Source organism: Orycteropus afer, unplaced genomic scaffold, assembly GCF_000298275.1.
Source record: "Orycteropus afer afer isolate SDZICR_OR568_19922 unplaced genomic scaffold, OryAfe1.0 scaffold00001, whole genome shotgun sequence".
Taxonomy (NCBI): Eukaryota; Metazoa; Chordata; class Mammalia; order Tubulidentata; family Orycteropodidae; genus Orycteropus; species Orycteropus afer.
Window position 1 is genome coordinate 15,137,643 of NW_006921588.1, and position 19,370 is coordinate 15,157,012.

The 19,370-nt window shown below is 37.7% G+C and overlaps 1 protein-coding gene across 1 annotated transcript in view; it reads left to right on the forward strand.

The window, feature by feature from the left end:
• The window catches only part of PDE1A (phosphodiesterase 1A), a 445,904-nt gene that overhangs the window by 263,571 nt on the left and 162,963 nt on the right, over positions 1–19,370 (forward strand). The window lies entirely within an intron of this gene.

Consider the following 19,370-nt stretch of genomic DNA (forward strand, 5'->3'; position numbering starts at 1 on the left):
ATAGTGCCTAAGGCACTTGACTGCTAACCAGAAGGCTGGCGGTTCAAACCCACCAGCCACTCCTCGGAAGGAAGGTTGGGCAATCCTACTTCCGTAGCGATACTGCCTCGGAAACCCAAGGAGGGGTCGCTATGAGTCGGGGCGACTCGACGGCAAATAACAACAACACAACAACAACATTACTGATAGAGTGGCAGACTTTTCTTCTGAAGCTAATTTCTTTGATATTATAGAGCAAGATAAAATATAATTTCCTAGAACTCTTGGTGAAGCTGGAAGAGAACATGAAAGAGTATGTAGCCTAGTCATTGATGAATTGGTTCTTAGCCATGAAACTCTTCCTTCAAATAAAAGTGTAACTGGAAGCTCACATATGTAAAACATGAATTTGGAGATCTCCAAGGAGCTCTGAAGACATAGTGCCTAGGGTATTTGACTGCTAACCAGAAGGCTGGTGATTCAAACCCACCAGCCACTCTGCAGAAGGAAGACTGGGCTATGGAGACACGGCCTCAGAAACCCAAAGGGGGTTTATATGGATCGGAATAAACTCCATGGCAGTGAGTGGTTTTTATGGTAGAGAGGAGTGACAGAGGGTGGCCATGCACAACTCTCAGCTTGAGTTGCTTTCTGAGTGGATTTCAAAGAATCTTTACAGAATCATACCTAAAAGGAAGAGCTTGAAAAAACACTGTAGAGTCAAACATCTTCGCTCAACAAATGTAAAGTCAGATTTTCAGCAGTGTAGTTAAAATGAAAGAATCTCTACCTGTTGTCACAATAATAAAGACTTCCTTCTTTGTGGCTTTTCTTTTTCATCTTAGATCCATACAGTAGAAGACCAACTACATTTTCCCTCCCTTTTCCTTTGTTAATCACAGAAACCCATTATTAGTACAGTGTCTGGCAATAGATAATACCCAGAAACATTTTTTCATAAAGAACTAAGGAATTAATGCACAATCTAAATTCTTATAGATGTGTGAAGGTCTCTGTATGTATCTGTGTCTATGTGTGTGTTAAGATTTGGAAAGGAAAAGTAATTTTTATAGCTGAATGTTGATTTGTAATTAAAATCTTAAGACTCATTCTAACATACTGCCTTAGGGAGAGTTTGTTAACTATTAAAAATGGGACTCCATGTCCCTTCACAGAGAAATAAGAAGTGCAGAAATATGCCAGTTGGAACTGCAAGAGAGTTTGGAAACTTTTGGCTGTGAGCTCATGAATTGGAATATAGTCAGAGGGCACTAGTAAATGTTCTTACTGGAAAATGCCATTACTTGTGTTTTTAATGACTGTCTTTTACATCTCATTCAACATGCAAAATGTCTATCTGCTTTAAATAAATAGTCACACACAAGTCATTAGTAGTCATTTGCCCTAAATACTATTTTTTTTTGCTTCTCATTGAAAACAGATTTATTTTCCTCAAAGCACTTTATTAGAACCTACTTCAAGAGACTGAATGTGCAAATATTAAGATAAATTGGTAAAGAATTAAAATTAAGAATTATAGAGAGTTTACCTATTAGTAAAGCAGAATATTTTGCAGGCAAGTTAATCATTTACATTACTTAGGGTATTTTTGATTAGGGTGGTGCCTTGGATATCAGCTCTCATGAGATAAATATATCACAAAATAAATAATAGTTGAGTGTTATAATAAACTGCCAAGATACTCTATCAAAATATGCATAACTTCATCTCAAGTCTTTTGTAATTACTTGTTTGTAAATTGTTCAACTGAGGTTAGCTAATGTAAGAAAGGTAAGGCATTTGACTGCTAACCAGAAGGCTGGTGGTTCAAACCCACCAGCCACTCCTTGGAAGGAAGATTGGGCAATCTGCTTCTATAAAGATGCCGCCTCAGAAAGCCAAGCAGGGGTCACTATGAGTCAGATCTGACATGATGGCAGTGAGTTTTGGAAAGGAGTGAATTCAAAGGAAATACTTATTGTTAATAATACTACTTATTGAAGTAAAACAGCTATAGATAATTTAAAAAATAAATGAAGTATTCCCTCAGTTCCAAAACATATTGAAGCTTTATTCTTATTTAGACTAATAATACAGTTGTTGTTTTTAAAATAAGTAAAATACTATTTCTTAATCCTATGTGAAGCTACATTTTTCTCTCAAGTTTCCTTCTGGCAATTTCCTCTTGGTAACTGTGACTTGCACAAAGACAAACTTTGTGTCTCTGCACTTCACAGAAATCTGACATATTAGCAGGTATTTGCTGAATATGTATGTACTGTGGTCTGAATACCTGTATTCACTCAACCAGCCAAATTAACCAACTGTGTTCTTAGCTCTGGGGATATAATAATGAAGGAAAAAACCTAGAAACCTCCCATGTTGCTGTTGTCATGTGCCATTGAGTTGGCCCCAACTCATAGCGACCCCTCCTTGGGTTTCTGAGGCAGTATCACTTACATTGTCACTCATATCATTGACAATACATAGGAACCCTCATGGCTTTGAATATTAATAAATTAAACCATTACTATATCTCCTGGGAAGGAAGATGGGGCAATCTACTTCCTTAGTGATATTGCCTCGAAACCCAAGGAGGGGTCGCTATGAGTCGGGGCCGACTGGACGGCACATAACAACAACAACAAATATCTACTAAGTCCTCTTAGGAGCTAAGACAACTTGTGTAGCCACCAGCTGGCCCTTATTTTATAAGCCTTGAATGAAAGGCACTAACTGTAGGCAATCTGAATTTACCAGCTGTTAAGTCTACCGAGAGAAAAAGGATCCCTGCCGCAGTATATGTTCTTGTAAAAAAGAAAGAAACTCGCAAGTGGAAATCTACTCTTGATTTGTCGTAGTCTCAGAATCCTATGGAGACTGAATTAAATATCCAGAATCATATGGTCTAAGAGTGAAGAAAATAATCCCATTGCATGCCGATTAAATGATAAGCATCATATTTGTTCTCTTTGTCATGCCAATTTTCAGAGGAACTACTTTTTTCTTTGTTCCTCCGTGGGTTGCTGTGCTTGTCAGCAGGAGCTGAAGTCATTCTGTTAGCTTCTAAAGAACAGCTGTACAGATATGGATGACTCAGCTGAGAGTAGAAAGAAGAGGTCTTAAACATACCTCTGACATCTCATATTGTCCCTTTGAGCAATCAGAAAATCTCCTTGGAGAAAATTATTCCACACAAGTAAGTGAAGTCTGTATAACTACATAACTCTTCTATTTTATGCTAATTGCCTAACCAGAGTAGCTAGTATGTGGGAATATGATAGTAAAAAACAAAACAAACAAACTACAATTACTTCTAAATATGAATAGTTTTAAGATGCAAAATTAAGGCCAAAACCATAGTGAGCATTTGTTAATTTATGAAATAACTTAAGCCCAAAAAAGAAAAGATTAAGCTAGGATTTAGAATGAATTCATTTATAGAATGTTTTTAAATCAAAGTGTAATCCTTGATTACTAGAATTTTTATCATCGATGTTATAGATAATAGTGTTTGCTTAACAATGTCAATAAAGACCTGGTAGAATATGTTTGGGTTATGTGAAGATTAAAACCAAAAAATTAAACTCACTGCCATCGAGTAGATGCCTACTCATAGTAACCCCATTGGTCTTCAAGGCTATAAATCTTTATGGAAACAGACTGCCTCACTGTTTTTCTGTGGAATAACTGGTGGCTTCAAACAACTGACCTTTTGGTCAGCAGCCAAATCCTTAACCACTGTACCACCAGAGCTCCTTTTATGTGAAGATTAGGAGCTGTTATTTGTGTCTCCTAACTCCATATAACTGTGTTGAGATTTTGAGCCGTCAGATCCTCTTACAGAATCCCAAAACAATCATTTTGTCCTGGAAGAGGGGGCATATTCCATGAGTTTTTGACAAAATAGAAAGTTACTGAAGTAGGAAAATCAATACATGATGAGAAACAACCTTGTACTTTCAGGACATAAAGATTTGAAGGGTAAAATGAGAGAGGGGGTGATGAGGAAAAAGAAAATATTCATTCTCAAAGGCAGTTCTCAATGCTTTTATATAAACATGGGAAGAGTGACTAAGAAAATAGGGTAATGAGTAGTTCACGCTGAGAATGCTAAGACGTGTTGAAATAAATGTAGGCTGAGCAGTCTTCTTAAAGGTTATAAAATGGAAAAGAATATGGAAGAGTCCATTTCATATAAAATGAAATTGGGGGTGGCTCCAGAGAAGAGTAGCGCCACTAATATTCTCCAAAAGTTTAAAAGCCACAAAGAATCATGTTGCTACAAAGGTACAAATTTTCTCCTTGTGGCTCTATGGCACTGAAGCGAGCTTCTAGCAGCAGCCTCTGCTGTGGATGAAGTTGTTTTCATTCACATGATCGTCCAGTAGGGATCAAGATGAAGAGCTCTTTGGAGAGTGTGAAACCAGCACTCTGCCTCCGTAGCATTTGATTTTCTGCTAAAGAGCCTCACATAAATGCTTTCTGTGAAAACTTGTTTAATTATATGGATTTATGTATATAATATTGCTCTTTCTAAATGGGTGATACTAAAAATGGCAAACAGCAGGGGTCATTTCTCTACATGAAGCAGAATTAGGATGGGTCAGGCCAGGAACAACATGGTACAGAGCAGTAATTTTCAACAAGGGAAAACTAGAAGACGGTAGTATATGTGGATTGAAGAGGAAAAAAATTAGCACTGCAATTTTGTATTTGGAAATACAAATTATGATTGGATTTAAGTTACAAACTATAGGGATTGAAATTCCTGGCTAGTTAGTTGGGGCAGTGTATATAGTGATATTGTTGTTGTTGTTATGTGCTGTCAAGTTAGACCCAACTCGTAGCGACCCCTCCTTGGGTTTCGGAGGCAGTATCACTATGGAAGTAGATTGCCCCATCTTCCTTCCAAGGAGTGGCTGGTGGGTATGAACCACCAGCCTTCTGGTAAGTAGTCAAGTGCCTTAGCCACTATGCTACCAGAGCTCCCATACAGTGATATATACTGAGGAAATTTACTAGGTCAGCTGGGAGTGTGGAGGATTGTAATGTTTGTGAAAGGCAGACAGGTTTTAAAAGTTTGAGAAACTGGTTTAATTAAAAGAACAAGAGTCTTGTAACCAAAAAATCCTATATTGGGTTCCCAGCCCTGCTTGTTTTGTGGCTTAGAGCACATGATTTATAGTCTCTGAGTCTAATTTTAAGGAGCTCTAGTGGTGTAGTTGTTAAGTGCTGTGCTGCTAACCCAGAGGTCTGTGGTTCAAATTCACTAGCTACTCTTGGGTGAGGGATGTGGCATTTTGCTTTCATGAAGATTGCTGCTTTGGAAATGCTGTGAGGCAGTTTGACTTTGTCCTATAGAGTCACTTTGAGTCGGATGGCAGTAGGTTTGATTTTGGGGTTTTTTGACTCTTACTTCATTTATCCATAAATTTGGAATAATCCTATATACATGTATAGTTAGATGATTCTATGTGTACATTAAAAATAAGTAAGTGTGCTAGTATTTAAAGTGCCTGACATATGGATTTGCCAAATTGTAATTCATTTTCTTTCCTTCTCTCTCTGGTTCTTCTCTTAATAGGGTTCCCATTTCTACTTTTCCCTCTCAGTGTATAAATATAGCCAAGATGCAACTAAGAAACTAAAAAACAAAAATAAGTATCCTCCATTGTTAGTTGCTACCATTTTTTTAAAAAAAACACTTTGTCTTTCTTCTGTTCAAAATAGAACTTCTTGGTCTACACTCATTGTCTTCACTTCCCATTGTCTAACCAAGCCTCAGCCCTTCACGATTTGCTTGTTGTTGTTGTTGTGTTTGCAATCGAGTTGGATCCACCTCATTGAGACCGTTCCTTGGGTTTCTGAGGCAGTATCACTATGGAAATAGATTGCCCAGCCTTCCTTCCGAGGAGTGGCTGGTGGGTTTTAACCACTAGCCTTCTGGTTAGTAGTCAAATGTCTTAGGCACTATGCCACCAGAGCTCCCAATTTGCTTAGATCCCCATTTATGTACTGTAACTGGCCTGATTAATTTCCTCAATCCCCTCAGTTCAGGTTTAACCATAATTCTCAGTATTTTCTTATTGAACTTTTCTGGATATCCACAACATCTATAACTGCCTAGCTGTATGATATTGAAGAAATTAAGTAATTGACTTGGAAAGCTTTAGCTTCCTCACCCCTAATATTTGTAAAATAACAACTACATACAAGTCTGTGGTATGGACTAAAGAGATACGAGGGGAAAGGGCTAATATTCAGGAACATTGCCATGATAATTACTCTGGTTCATCCTTCCTTGGTATTTCCCCATTCAGCTTCCTCTCTACTCATTTCTTACAGTGTTCCTTTTCTCCTATCTGCCCTTTAAATAATGCATTTTCATGGTTCCATCTTAGTGTCTTTTCTTTCTCTCTGTGTGTAGTTTCTGGGAGACATTTATTCACATCAATAACTTTAATCGCTTCTTATTAATGACCTGATTTGGAATGACCTGGAATATTTAGCAATAGTATAGATTTGGGGCTCAACCCCAGACCTGCTTTTGTCCTACGTTGTGAGAAATTCCAAGTATGTTTCATGATCTCTGATCGTTTTTTGAATGTCAGAAGCAAGTGCCTTACTTGGTGAAGGATACCTTGCTTTTAGCTGTTCCATAAAGCCAATAAAACAAAACCACCACCACCACAACAACAAAACCCACTGCTGTGGTCAATTGTGACTCATAGTGACTCTACAGCACAGAGTAGAAATGCCCACATGATTTCCAAAGCTGTAAATCTTTATGGAAGCAGAATACCTTATCTTTCTCCTATGGAGTGATTAGTGGATTCCAACCACCATCCTTTTGATTAGCAGCCCAATGTTTAACCACAGTGCCACCAGACATGTTCCATGAGCATCACAAATTTGAGGTGCCCAGAATTGAACCCACCATACTTTCAGCCCATCCTGCTCTTTCCAAAGCCATTAATGGTGATAATGTTGGGTAATATTTCCCAGTTTCCTAAGCCCAAGCATCTCCCCCTGTCCACTACTACATGCCATCCTCACCATCTTCATTGCCTTCTCATGTTCCACCATATTACAAGAGTAGCTTTCACCTGCTTTAAATAGGTCACTGTATCCCAAATAGAGCTCTGAATAAATCCCAAGCTTCTTAACAGTGCATATGACCCCTGCCTGCCTTCCACAATCATTGATTGCCACACCTCCAACAGGGACTTCTAAGATGTGCTTGTCACTTATGATTTACTGAAGTTTACTGAAGATATCTTGTTCTTTTATGCCTCCAAGCCTTCAAATATGTTGTTCTTCTGGGTTTCCATTCTTTGCCTAAATAACTCCTAGTGAAATGTCAGTACTTGTTTCAAGGATACCCCTTCCCCCTGAAGGAACTTTTCAGGAAGCTTTCATCTGGATGGTATGATCTGTGTGTTTTTCCAAAGCAAATTATGCTTTCTTTTATCACATCGCTAGTCATCCTATGTGGTGATTGTCAGAGCACTTCTCTGTCTACACATTTAGCCTATGAGAATGAGACCTACATCTTTCATTTTAGTGTCCTAGACACTTGTACAGTACCCAGAGCATATTATGTATTCAATGTATGTTTGTTAGTGCATTGTCTTGTGAACTGAAGTTTTCTTAGGTTGATCATAGTATTTTGAGTGGAGTAGTACACTAAAACTAACTGTTGTCGAGCTACTTCAACTTATAGTGACCCCTCCTTGGGTTGCTGAGGTGGTATCTCTATGGAAGTAGGTTGCCTAACCTTCCTTCCGAGGAGTGGCTGGTGGGTTTGAACCACCAGCCTTCTGGTTAGCAGTCAAATGCTTTACTTAGGCTCTGTGCCACCAGAGCTCCCTTTGAGTGGAGAGAAGGAGCCTGTTGAGAATTTCTTAGCTCAGTGAATCATGGTTTCATCAAACAGCACTCTTATTTTTCAAAAATACTTTGTGGGAAATGTTCAAAGATCATCTGTTTCCTTAAAAAATTAAGCACAAATATTTAAAACTTAGCTCTAGAGTTATATATCACTACAAGTGTCGTAAGGCATGTTAACATCTGGTTAGCATTGAAATGTGTTTAAGTATGGGTATTAAGATTCATTGCACAACTAAGCTTGTCTAATCTCCAAACCAGAAATTTATTATTTGGAAGCAAGGAGAAACCAAAACACAAGCCTTTTAAAGCTAAACACAGCTTTTTAGAGGAAGAACAATGAAAACATGTTCATCCTTAATGTCTTGCAAAAGGATATAAGTAGTTTTTCACTTTTTGAAATGAGTGCTTCAGTCCAAGAGCATTTTAGCAGATTTCTTTCATTTCTAACTAGGCCAGCACACACCAGGAATGAGAAAAATTTCCATGTTTTTCATGTTAGACAATTAATTATAACTAATTTAAATAAGTTTTTTAAATACACTTTAATATATTCAAATTGTTCAGTCCCCCATTGGAAGTAAAAGTACAATATATAATAATCTATTATAATATAGTTTGAGAGAGAATAAGAATAAAAATGGACTCTGCATTCCCAGTTCTCTAAATAGTCTCTTTTCAATCTCTGACCAAAAATCAAATGTCCAGAAAGTTTTTTTTACAAATATTGCAGCTCTTAATTAACTTGGCATTGTGAATCTGTTCTTAACATGATGCTCTCGTAAGAATGGAAGAAATTTAGATTCCTGGCTAAGTCTTGTCTTGTCTAAATCACTTACCAAAGAATCATTTTGGACAAAGTGATCATCTTTGAATCTTAGCTCACTCCTCTGTAAAAGATAAGTACTCATTCTTGTGTTTTCACTTGGAAGCTACTTTTTATCATATAATTTTTTTTTAAAAAAAGGGAAAACATTTATTTATTTATATTTTTATTGTGATTTGGGTGAAAGTTTATAGAGCAAATTCATTTTCCATACAGTAATTCATATACTTTTTGTTGCATGACATTAACTGCAATTCCCCAACATGTAACAGATCTCTTCCCACTTCCTCCCTGTAGTTACCTCTTCCTTGTGTCCTTCCATCCCATGTACTCCTGCCCCCTGAGCTATCTCCCTATGCAAACATTGTCCTTATGTTCTCCTATGACTGATCAATTGATTGACTGATTGCTCCAAGGAGTGTATCTACCTGATGTAAATGTTCACCCCATATGCCCATCTATTGTTTGACTAGAAGCCACAGGAATGAGTTCAGTTGCTGACCTGGAGGGTAAATAGGGGTGGTAGTCTCAGGGGTCTCACCAGGCTCAATCAGACCAGTAAACCTGGTCTTTTTTATTATTATTATTTTGAGTGTTTTTCTACATTGTTTTCCCACTCTATCCACCATCTCCTGCACTGATCCCTTTCCAAGTGGTTGTCAGTGGTAGCTGGGTACCTTCTAGTTCTTCTCGTCTCGTGGTCATACAGGCTGAGGACTACATGGTCTGCTAGTCCCTTGGATTAGTTGTTTTCTTGCATCTTTGGTAGAAAACCTTTAAATATATATAAATGAATATTTTAAGTAGTACATTGCACCTTTATAAAATGTTATATTTTTTCAAAGTTTGATCATGTACATTACTTAATTTTTAAATGAGGGTCATTTTTACCATATTGATCACAAAAATGAAGTAGGATAATATGATAATGCATCTTTATTCTTTGAACTCCTGTGAATAATGTCATAGTGTTTTAGATGCACCTGCCTAACTCAGATCCTCCAGCTATATTCGAGCCTTACCTAACTGCTGGGAAACAAGATACCTCCTCTGAGCTCACAAACGGGAGTTTCAGATTGTTCTGGTCACTGAATGCTTGTCTAACTTGTCTTGCTTGTGAAGACACTTGTGGGCAGAGCCTTGCGGAGCCTCTCTTGGCAGTATCCCCAGTGGAAATAGTGATGTGTTTGCCAAAGGTGCTCTCCCCTGGTGGTCCCAATGCTTCACATACTTGAAGTGTGAAACAGACACAGAAATTCCCAAAATATTTCTGCTGAAAGCACATAACTAACAAACTTACTGACATTGAGTTGATTCTGACTGACAGCGACCATTTCAGATGCAGTAGAACTGCCCCATAGGGTTTCTGAGGCTCCATAAATCTTTGTAGAATCAGACTGCCTCAGCTGGTTGGTTCGAATAGTTGAACTTTTGGTTAGATCGTTTTAAAAGTATTAACTTGGGCGGGGGGATCTGCAATTATAAAACAATTTTTTTTTGTCCTGTTCAATGACTTTCACAGGAAAAGTTTAAGTTTTTCACAACTTTCTGAACTTTGCTAAATATTCCCTCTATCCAAAGGAAAAGTTATTATCTCTGTTTTACTCATCTTGAATGGAAGGCATTAGTAAACTATTAACTTTAAAGGAAAGGATGCCTCAGGTACTTCTTAGGACACTTCTCTTCTTTGCTACCCTGCTGTGTTGTAGCTAAGAATATAGTGTTACCTTCTGTGCTGATAAAAATAACAATAATGTATCACAAACAATGTAGACATGTAGAATGATAGAGTATTACTTCAAAAATGAAATAATGTCCTGTTTTGGTTTTTTATGCAGATTTCATTTTTGCCTGATCCACATTTTTCTTAGTATGTCCATTGTTCTCTGCCTCAATTCTCTGAGAAGTCATGTTCTCACCTTAGAACTGTCTGACAACTAGTGCCTTCTAAAAGAAATTTTCTGTTTTTCATTACATTGGAATTCTTTCCCTCATTTTAAATTACATTCTCTGTGCCTTGAAATACAATTTGAACTATTTTATTGAATTCCAGGACAACTTTCCACCATTTTTGAGCTGTTCACATCCATCATGTGTAGTTACTTCACCTCTTCATATTTTTATGTCAGAAACATTCTTAAAATTGTCCTTCTGAAATTTTTGTCCAACTATGTGTTTCATGCATATTTTCACAAGACTATGCCTGAAAAATAAGGTAACTTTTTCCTTATCAATTCACTGTTCTTACCCTTTAAAAACTGTTCTTTTTTTTTTTTTTCCAGTAAGATTTTTACTGAAGTGACTGATTTGATATTCAAATTGAAGACTTATCCTTTCTTATTCTTGATATTTTCTGTTCAAACATAGGTACAGTAAATACTTTCTAGCCTTAGAGGATATTAGTGATTTCTTTACTGGAAAACTGCACCTGTAATGTTCTCTTTCACCTTGTATTTTTTTGTGTACCCCACATTTCATTACTAGAAATGGATAATTTTTGAAGTTGGTTATGTGTTATAATATCAAATTACCCTTCAGTGTGATTTCTCATAATTATAGAAATACAATAATGATGTAATACACCATTAATAATAATAATAAGTATATTAACGATTATTGTTGTTATTTGCCGTTGAGTCAGACCTGTCTCATAGCAACCCCTCCTTGGGTTTCCAAGGCAGTATCACTATAGAAGTAGATTGCCCCATCTTCCTTCCAAGGAGTGGCTGGTGGGTTTGAACTGCCAGCCTTCTGGTTAGCAGTCAAGTTCCTTAGGCATTATGCTACCAGAGCTCCCACACATATTAATGGTATAATAAGTATATTAATGGTGTCATAACGTTATACATGTTGACATAACAAAATATCAGTATAAACATAAAATACTATTTTTTCTGATCTTAATTTTACAAGATTTAAAGAGAAAAATAGTTATTTATAACAAAAGGATACATCATTCATCTTGACTCCTTTCAGAACGAATACCAATTGAATTTCTTAAATAAACAGAAATATATCCTGTTTTTTACATGAAAGGAAAACCTTGGGCCTGTGAAACTCTTCTTAGGTTAATTTGCACACTTTCCTGTTTTTCTTTATGCAAACTATTTGTCATTTATGTTTTATAAAACAAGATTAATGCCTACTTTATAAACTAATAGATAGTTATCTGGCATTTATGGTAAGTTTAAAAAATAAGAAGTAAGCACATAAACCAAAACAAACCAAACTCACTGCCTTTCAGTTGGCTCTGACTCATAGCGACCCCTCCTTGGGTTTCCAGGGCTGTATCTCTTGTAGCATAGTGCCTAAGTCACTTGACTGCTAACCAGAAGGCTTGCAGTTCAAACCCACCAGCCACTCCGTGGAAGGAAGGTTGGGCAATTTACTTCCGTAGTGATACCACCTGGGAAACCCAAGGAGGGGTTGCTATGAATTGGGTTGACTCCACTGCACATAACAATAACACAACAATCTCTATAGAAGTAGATTGCCCAGTCTTCCTTCTGAAGAGGGCTGATGGGTTTGAACCACCAGCCTTCTGGTTAGCAGTCTAATGTCTTAGGCACTATGCTACCAAATAGGAAATACTATTTCAGTGTTTAAAAAAAAAATACAAACATGGCAGATTTCTCAGCATGCATAGATGCTTTGTTAATAAGATTTAATACTAAGCTGAATTTTAATCAGTGCTCTAGGGTTTTATGGGATAATTTGTAGGAAAGAAAATGCATATTGCCTCCAACTGAATAAAATGAAGTTATTTTATTTCATTATAACTCACTCTTTATTGGACAAAAGACACATAAACATACAATTACATGAAAGTGAAAGTTTTCTGTTGACCAGTTTATGAAAGAAGGGAGGAGGCAGTAACTCCAAATAACATGTGGGATATTTTTTCCCCACCAATTAACCACATTTACATTCTCATTATTGTTTAATGTTTTTAAAACTGTGCTTGAACAAATCCTACTTTTTATTATAAGTATTCATTTGATCTATAGTTATTTCTGTTAATTTCTAGTTTGTTTCACTTTGTTTCATTCTGGTTAAACATGAAAGGGAAGGAAAAGAGATTACACACAGGGATTTAGTTCATTTAGAGTTGCTTATTGTGCACGTGTGCTCCTTAAAGTTCTCAGTTACTTGAAATTGCCTTTCACGTTCTTTATTATAGATTTATAAGAATGTATTTTATGTGGAAATATTTAATTTATTTTTAATAATTTAAAAGTAATGATTTGACTAAGCCACATCCATCTTTATTGGAGTCAAGTAATTTCTCTTACATTACTTACATAATTGATTTAATTACAGCATTGGTCTTCAAAGAACCTTTTCACACTTTTAAGTTATTATATATGTTACATATGGTATTTCTCCCTGCGTGCTCAAAGCTGGAAGTGATTTAGTTCTGATTCAAGCTATAATTATTAAGCTTCTGCAGAATAATACTGTCAACAAGACCTGCCATATAAAAAAAGAATAATTTCCCAGTAGAAATTATTTTTCAATTTAACTCTTAATACCTGATGCTAAATGTTCAGAAATAATGATATTCACTTTTAATGATAGCATAAATTATTGTAATACTTTGTCTTTGCTATTAAATGACTAATTTTGAGATACAAAGGTTTAATAACAGTTGTAGATTAAGCATAATTGCAGATAAAATTTGTCATCTCTTTAGAGAGATGTTGATCTAGCCTCTCTGGTGGTTTGGAGGATTTCCAGAGTATTTCGTAAATGGAGACACATACAATACAGAATTTCATACGACAAAATGAACTTAGGAAAAAAATAGACTAGGGATCAGCAGATGATAGCCCGTAGGCTAAACCTGGTCAGCAGCCTCTTTTTGTAAACAGTTTTTGTTGGAACAGCTATGCTAATTTGTTTTGGTATTGTCTATAATGACAGAGTTGAATAGTTGTGACAGATTCTATATGGCCCACAAAAACTAAAACACTTACTTACAGGAAAAAAAAAAAAAAAACAAGCTCTGATCTATTGCAAGAACTAATTTTACAAAGAGAAAGTTGAGGGACTTAGTGTGGCTTTAGATCACATTTCCTCAGAAACAGGTTCTAAGGAACAGATGTGAATTCCAGTTGTTTATTGGGAAAGGTATTTCCAGGGAACATCAATAGAGAAATAGGGGAGAACGATATAGAAGTAAAGAAGACAGAGACACATGTTATCAAGCAGGTTATTTTGATGGGATCTAGACTGAGGAATTGGGAACAATTACAGTGCATGCCCTTCAGTTTTCTCCCCTGAGGGCAAGAGAGTTGAGTGGGGTATTTATACACTGATTCCTATCAATAATTGACTAAGAGAATATTAATTCCTGGGAAATATTAATTCTCTAGCAATTTTGGCCAGCCATCTGCTTAGGTATTTTCAGTCACTTCATATGTATGTGAAAACTGGACAATGAACAAGGGGGAGCAAAGAAGAATTGATGCCTAAGAATTAAGGTGTTGGCAAAGATATTGAATATATAGCACGGACTTCCAGGAGAATGAACAAATCTGTTTTGGAAGAAATACATCCAGAATGTTCCTTAGAAGTGAAATAACAAGGCTTTGGAGATATTATCAGAAGGGACCAATCTCTGGAAATGACATCAAGCAGTGAAGTAGAGGGTCAGATGAAAAGAGGAAGACCCTCAATGAGATGGATTGACACAGTGGCTGCAGCAATGGCTTCCAACATAGCAGCGATTGTAGGGATTGCCCAAGACTGGGCAGTGTTTTGTTCCGTTGGACATAACTAACTCCATGGCACCTAACAACAGTAGCAACATCTGCATAGGCAGAGTGAGTTTCAATAGCAAGAAAGAGTGATCATACAAAGTGATGCTAGCAGTTGAAAGTTGAGGTGACATGTATTGAAATGGTAAGGGCTGAGAATTATGGATGAGGTGACCAAATAGTGCTTCAATACATACCTAGCAATATTCAGATCCACAGGTACCACCATTAGTTCCCCTCATCCTTTAACTTACTCTTTAAAGTTGTTGGGTCAGATTAGAATTTCCTAAAACAGAAAAAAAGAATTTAAGACAGCAGGCTTGATAGGAGATGTTACCTTATGACTGCAACTGATCCTGAGTTTAAAGTTAATAATCATCATCTGCCTCCTATACCACTCATTCTAGATTCTTTTTATCCATGGTTAGCACTTCTGTAGGTATATGTTGTTTGCTAAGTGGAGTAACCAAGACCTTCATCCTGAGGAATATGAGCTCTTGGTTGCATACCCTTATCAGACAATTGTCTGTTTATGGTTATCACCAGTAATGAAAGACTGCTATGCTCTATTAAGGAAGAGGGACCCCTTCTGTCAGGGTTCAGGGTATTTTAGGCGTTTGATGTCACCAAGTGCATCCACACGTGTGGCCCCATCCCAAATCTTAAGGTAGTGTTCCTTCCTTACCAGGCCCTTACTTAAGTAAATATAAGGGACTTGCGAGTTCTGTGTTAGAGCCATTCTCACAATCAGGCCCAGGGACTGATTTATAGCTTAATCCTCTAGGTATAGAGGATGGGGATCTATTTAAATGCTTCCATGAGGGCTTTCTAGTCTTAATACCCTGCCCTGAGTTGAAAGTTGGTTCACCTGAGACTACTGTTTTCTTTCTTCAAACCCTCGAACGACATTCAACAATAACCAGTTCCATATGCTATATATAAACATGTTCTTCTATCTGCATCTGACTATCTGTTTTTTAATACAGAAAAATACACATGTTCCTCCAAAAGTAAATCAGATGATCCCTGGAAACGCTGGCAAGGACTTGGGAGTATGATAAAGGGAGGACTAAGGGAGCTCTGGTAGCATAGTGGCTAAGGCACTTGACTGCTAACCAGAAGGCTGGCGGTTCAAACCCACCAGCCACTCCTCGGAAGGAAGGTTGGGCAATCCAACTCCGTAAGAATACTGCCTCAGAAACCCAAGGAGGGGTCGCTATGAGTCAGGGCTGACTCGACGGCACATAACAACAACAACAACAAGCTATTAAGCAAGTTACTTACCATTGTGGACAACTGGAGCTTACCAGAGAATTCTGGGAAATAGTTTGAAACATACCCCTCTGAGTTATCCCACAGAAATGGGTGAGGGAGTGGGATTATTAATATACCAACTACCAATAATTTTGGTTTCTGTTTGAGGTTGCTTCTAACCCATTGCCACTGAGTTGATTCCAACCCATAGCAAGCCTATGGGACAGAGTAGAACTGCTCCATAGAATTTCCAAGGCTATAAATCACTGTGGAAGCAGACCATCTCATCTTTCTCCTGTCAAACAGCTGGTGGGTTTGAACTGCTGACCTTTTAGTTAGCAGCTGAATGCTTCAAATACTGTGCCACCAGAACTCCTGAGGTTGTTTCTGTTGTTGTTATTTGCCATTGAGTTGGACCCAGCTCATAGTGACACCTCCTTGGGTTTCCAAGGCAATATCACTACGGAAGTAGATTGCCCCATCTTCCTTCCGAGGAGTGGCTGGTGGGTTTGAACCAGCAGTCTTCTGGTTAGCAGTCAAGTGCCTTGCTTCTAGAAAGCATTAACTCACCAGCATTTTAGGGACCTCACACAAGAACAGGCAAAGTATACACTGGCAATCAGAGAAAGTCCACAAGTAAAGACATTCAGGGTGCTGGATGTTAGATGGAGGGGCATCATGGACTAAAGTGGCAAAGCCTGACTAGACGGTCAAGGCACCGATAGCATCTGCTTAAGTGACTGGCCTAAAGGCAGTGGTGGATCGATGGTAGAATTCTTGCCTTCCATGTGAGAAACCTGGTTTTGATTTCTGACCAATGTGCATCATGTGCAACCACCACTCACTTGTCATGTGGATTGTATGATGCTGTGCTACTGAACAGGTTTCGGCGAAGCTTCCAGACTGAAATGGAGTTGGAAGAAAGCCGGCGAACTGAAAATTAGCAGTGAGAACCCTTTGGATCACAGTGGTCTCACCTGCAACCAATCAGGGGTGTGGCATAGGAATGGGCACCATTTCATTGTGTTGTGCATCAGGCCTGCGTGAGTCAGGGGTCATTGGACAGCTACTAAGAACAGCATCACAGAATCTGTTTTATATGATAGAATAGCAACAAGAACCAGGCTTACTGACACCGAGCCTAGTGATTCTAAACCTTGCTGCTTTTCTCACATTTGTCCTTAAAGAATGTTTTTAGTTTATCCTCGAGAGTGGGATAAATAAAATTAGCCCTAGTCCAGTGTGATAAGCCACTCTTTTTGTTGCCAGATCAAGGATAAAAGAAACATAGCTCTTGTCTTTTCTCTGTGGAACTCAAGAAATGGAGTTCAACAAGCAAGGGCAGTGTCCTTATGCAAGCGGAAGATGAGAGAGAAGAGAGAATGGCTTTTTCCCAGTAATAAAACCCACTGCTGTCAAGTTGATTCTGACTCATCCACCTTCCAGGACAGAGTAGAACTGTCCTGTAAGGTTTCCAAGGCTGGAAATTTTTAAGGAAGCAGACTGCTTCATCTTTCTCTCATGGAGCAGCTGGTGGTTTGAACCACTAAGCTTCTGTTTGGCAGCTGAGAGCTTTAACCACTGTGCCACCAGGGCTCCTTTTTCTACTAATGGTAGAGGTCAAAGTAAAAACACTGGAAAGTTTGTGCAGTAGGTAATAGTTTTTGTAACCTTGGATACCGCCAAATGTTAATTTACAGTTAACCCAGGCAGCAGCAGAATGGAAATCTGAACAAATTCACTGGCTTGCAGATTAGATTTTAGAGCATCCAAAGACATTGTCAGATATTCCTTACTTGAATACCAGTATCCTCATCACTGCTTGGCCTCATTTCTCTCAGGAAAGAGGTCATTCACTATTATGTCCTTAGGGAAAAGACACACAGATATTAAAAGGTTTCTCCAAGAGCAGCTCCCCCACACACACACACACGCACACGCGTGCACACATGTGCACACACTCACACACCCACACTCCCACACTCTTAAAGAAACAGAGGTGCTTTCTTCAGGGCACCCTAGTTGATAAGTAAGCATGTATGTGCCTTCACCTCACCCCAGTCTATGACAATGGAGAGGAAATATCAAGACTAAGGTTTATTTCATGAGTTTGGGGCACATCAGCCCAGAGAGCCTGTACGTGAGTTTAAAAGCAATCCCAAAGCTTATATCAGGCAATTTACTTTTAGTGAGTGGTTGTTGGCCTCATCCCACTCATTCTGTGGACTCTAACGCATCATGTATGCTTTTTTTTTTTTTTTTTTTGGCACACCATGGATATACTTTTAGTTTCTAGTCTACTGGCTTGTATTGAAGTTGAAATCTTGAAAGCATTGCTTTGCTTAGAATGTTCAACCTGTTGTGAGCTAAGTATTTTCTCTCCTGTCTGATTTCCAAAAATTAGGTTAATTAGGAGCTCTGGTGGTGTAGAGCCTAAGGCATTTGACTGCTAACCAGAAGGCTGGTGATTCAAACCCACCAGCAACTCCTCAGAAGGAAGGTTGGGCAATCTACTTCCATAGTGATACTGCCTCAGAAACCCAAGGAGGGGTCGCTAGGAGTCAGATCCGACTCGATAGCAATGTGTTTCTCTTTTAACCTGGTAAGACAAGTCCCTGTGACTAGCCTATGGCAGACTTCTTCTAATGCACAGCATATTGGATAAAAGTGACCACCAAATTCCAATTTTTTTTTAATCTAAGAGATCATTATTTAACAACATCCAGGAATCTGCGTTTTCATACTCGTTCATTAATGCTGAATCAAAAATACCTCTTTCCATAAATATATCACTCAGAAATAGATTTTTTAACTAATTTTATAAAGAGTCATATTTGAAACATGTAAGTTCTTTAAAAGTAGGCATTTTGAGTTCTCATTTGAATGACCAGAATAAAATTGGAGAATGTACCTAAAATTCTGACAGGGATCGTAGCTGTGCCCACAGAGATCATGATTCAATAGGTCCCAGGCAGAGCCTAGAAATCTGAATTTTTCAAAAAACTTCCACATGGTTCTTATCCTTCAGATTTAAAATAAACAAAAAACAATGGTGAAGAAAACATGCTATTTGTGTTTAAAAGTCTTCTGTTCTATTACCAACTAAAACACTTTATGACCATGTCATATTAGATATGTGACTTCAACTCTCTTGAACTTGTTACTCAATTTGTAAAGTGGGGATAAGTTCTTACTATTTTGATTGTTCTTTCTTGGCTGTAATGAACAAAGACTTACCCAAGTTACCTGAAGAAAACAGCACAGCTCTAAAGCCCATCTGTATCTTTCTCTCCTTTTGAGCGAAGGTCTCTCTTTCATGGCATTTCGGCTTCTCTGTGCACTTATAAATTTGCTTTGCTGTGATTTGTAATGACCTTGATTGCACCTGATAGTTCTTTCTAAATGTTCTTTCATCTTAACTACCACTGCTAACTGCTTAATTCTTACTAGTTCCCAATTAACATTTTTAAGAGTCTTTTGGTCTGAACTTAAAGGCATTTATTTAATGATACAGAATCTTTTGCATTTATTTATTGTCTGAAAATTCCATCATGTACTTTCAAATCTCTGAGGAAGAATTTGATGCAACTTTCTTTGCAGAGAGTCCAGTGTTTTTCATTCTTAATTAGTAATTCTTAGAGATTTACTAATATCTGACTGTC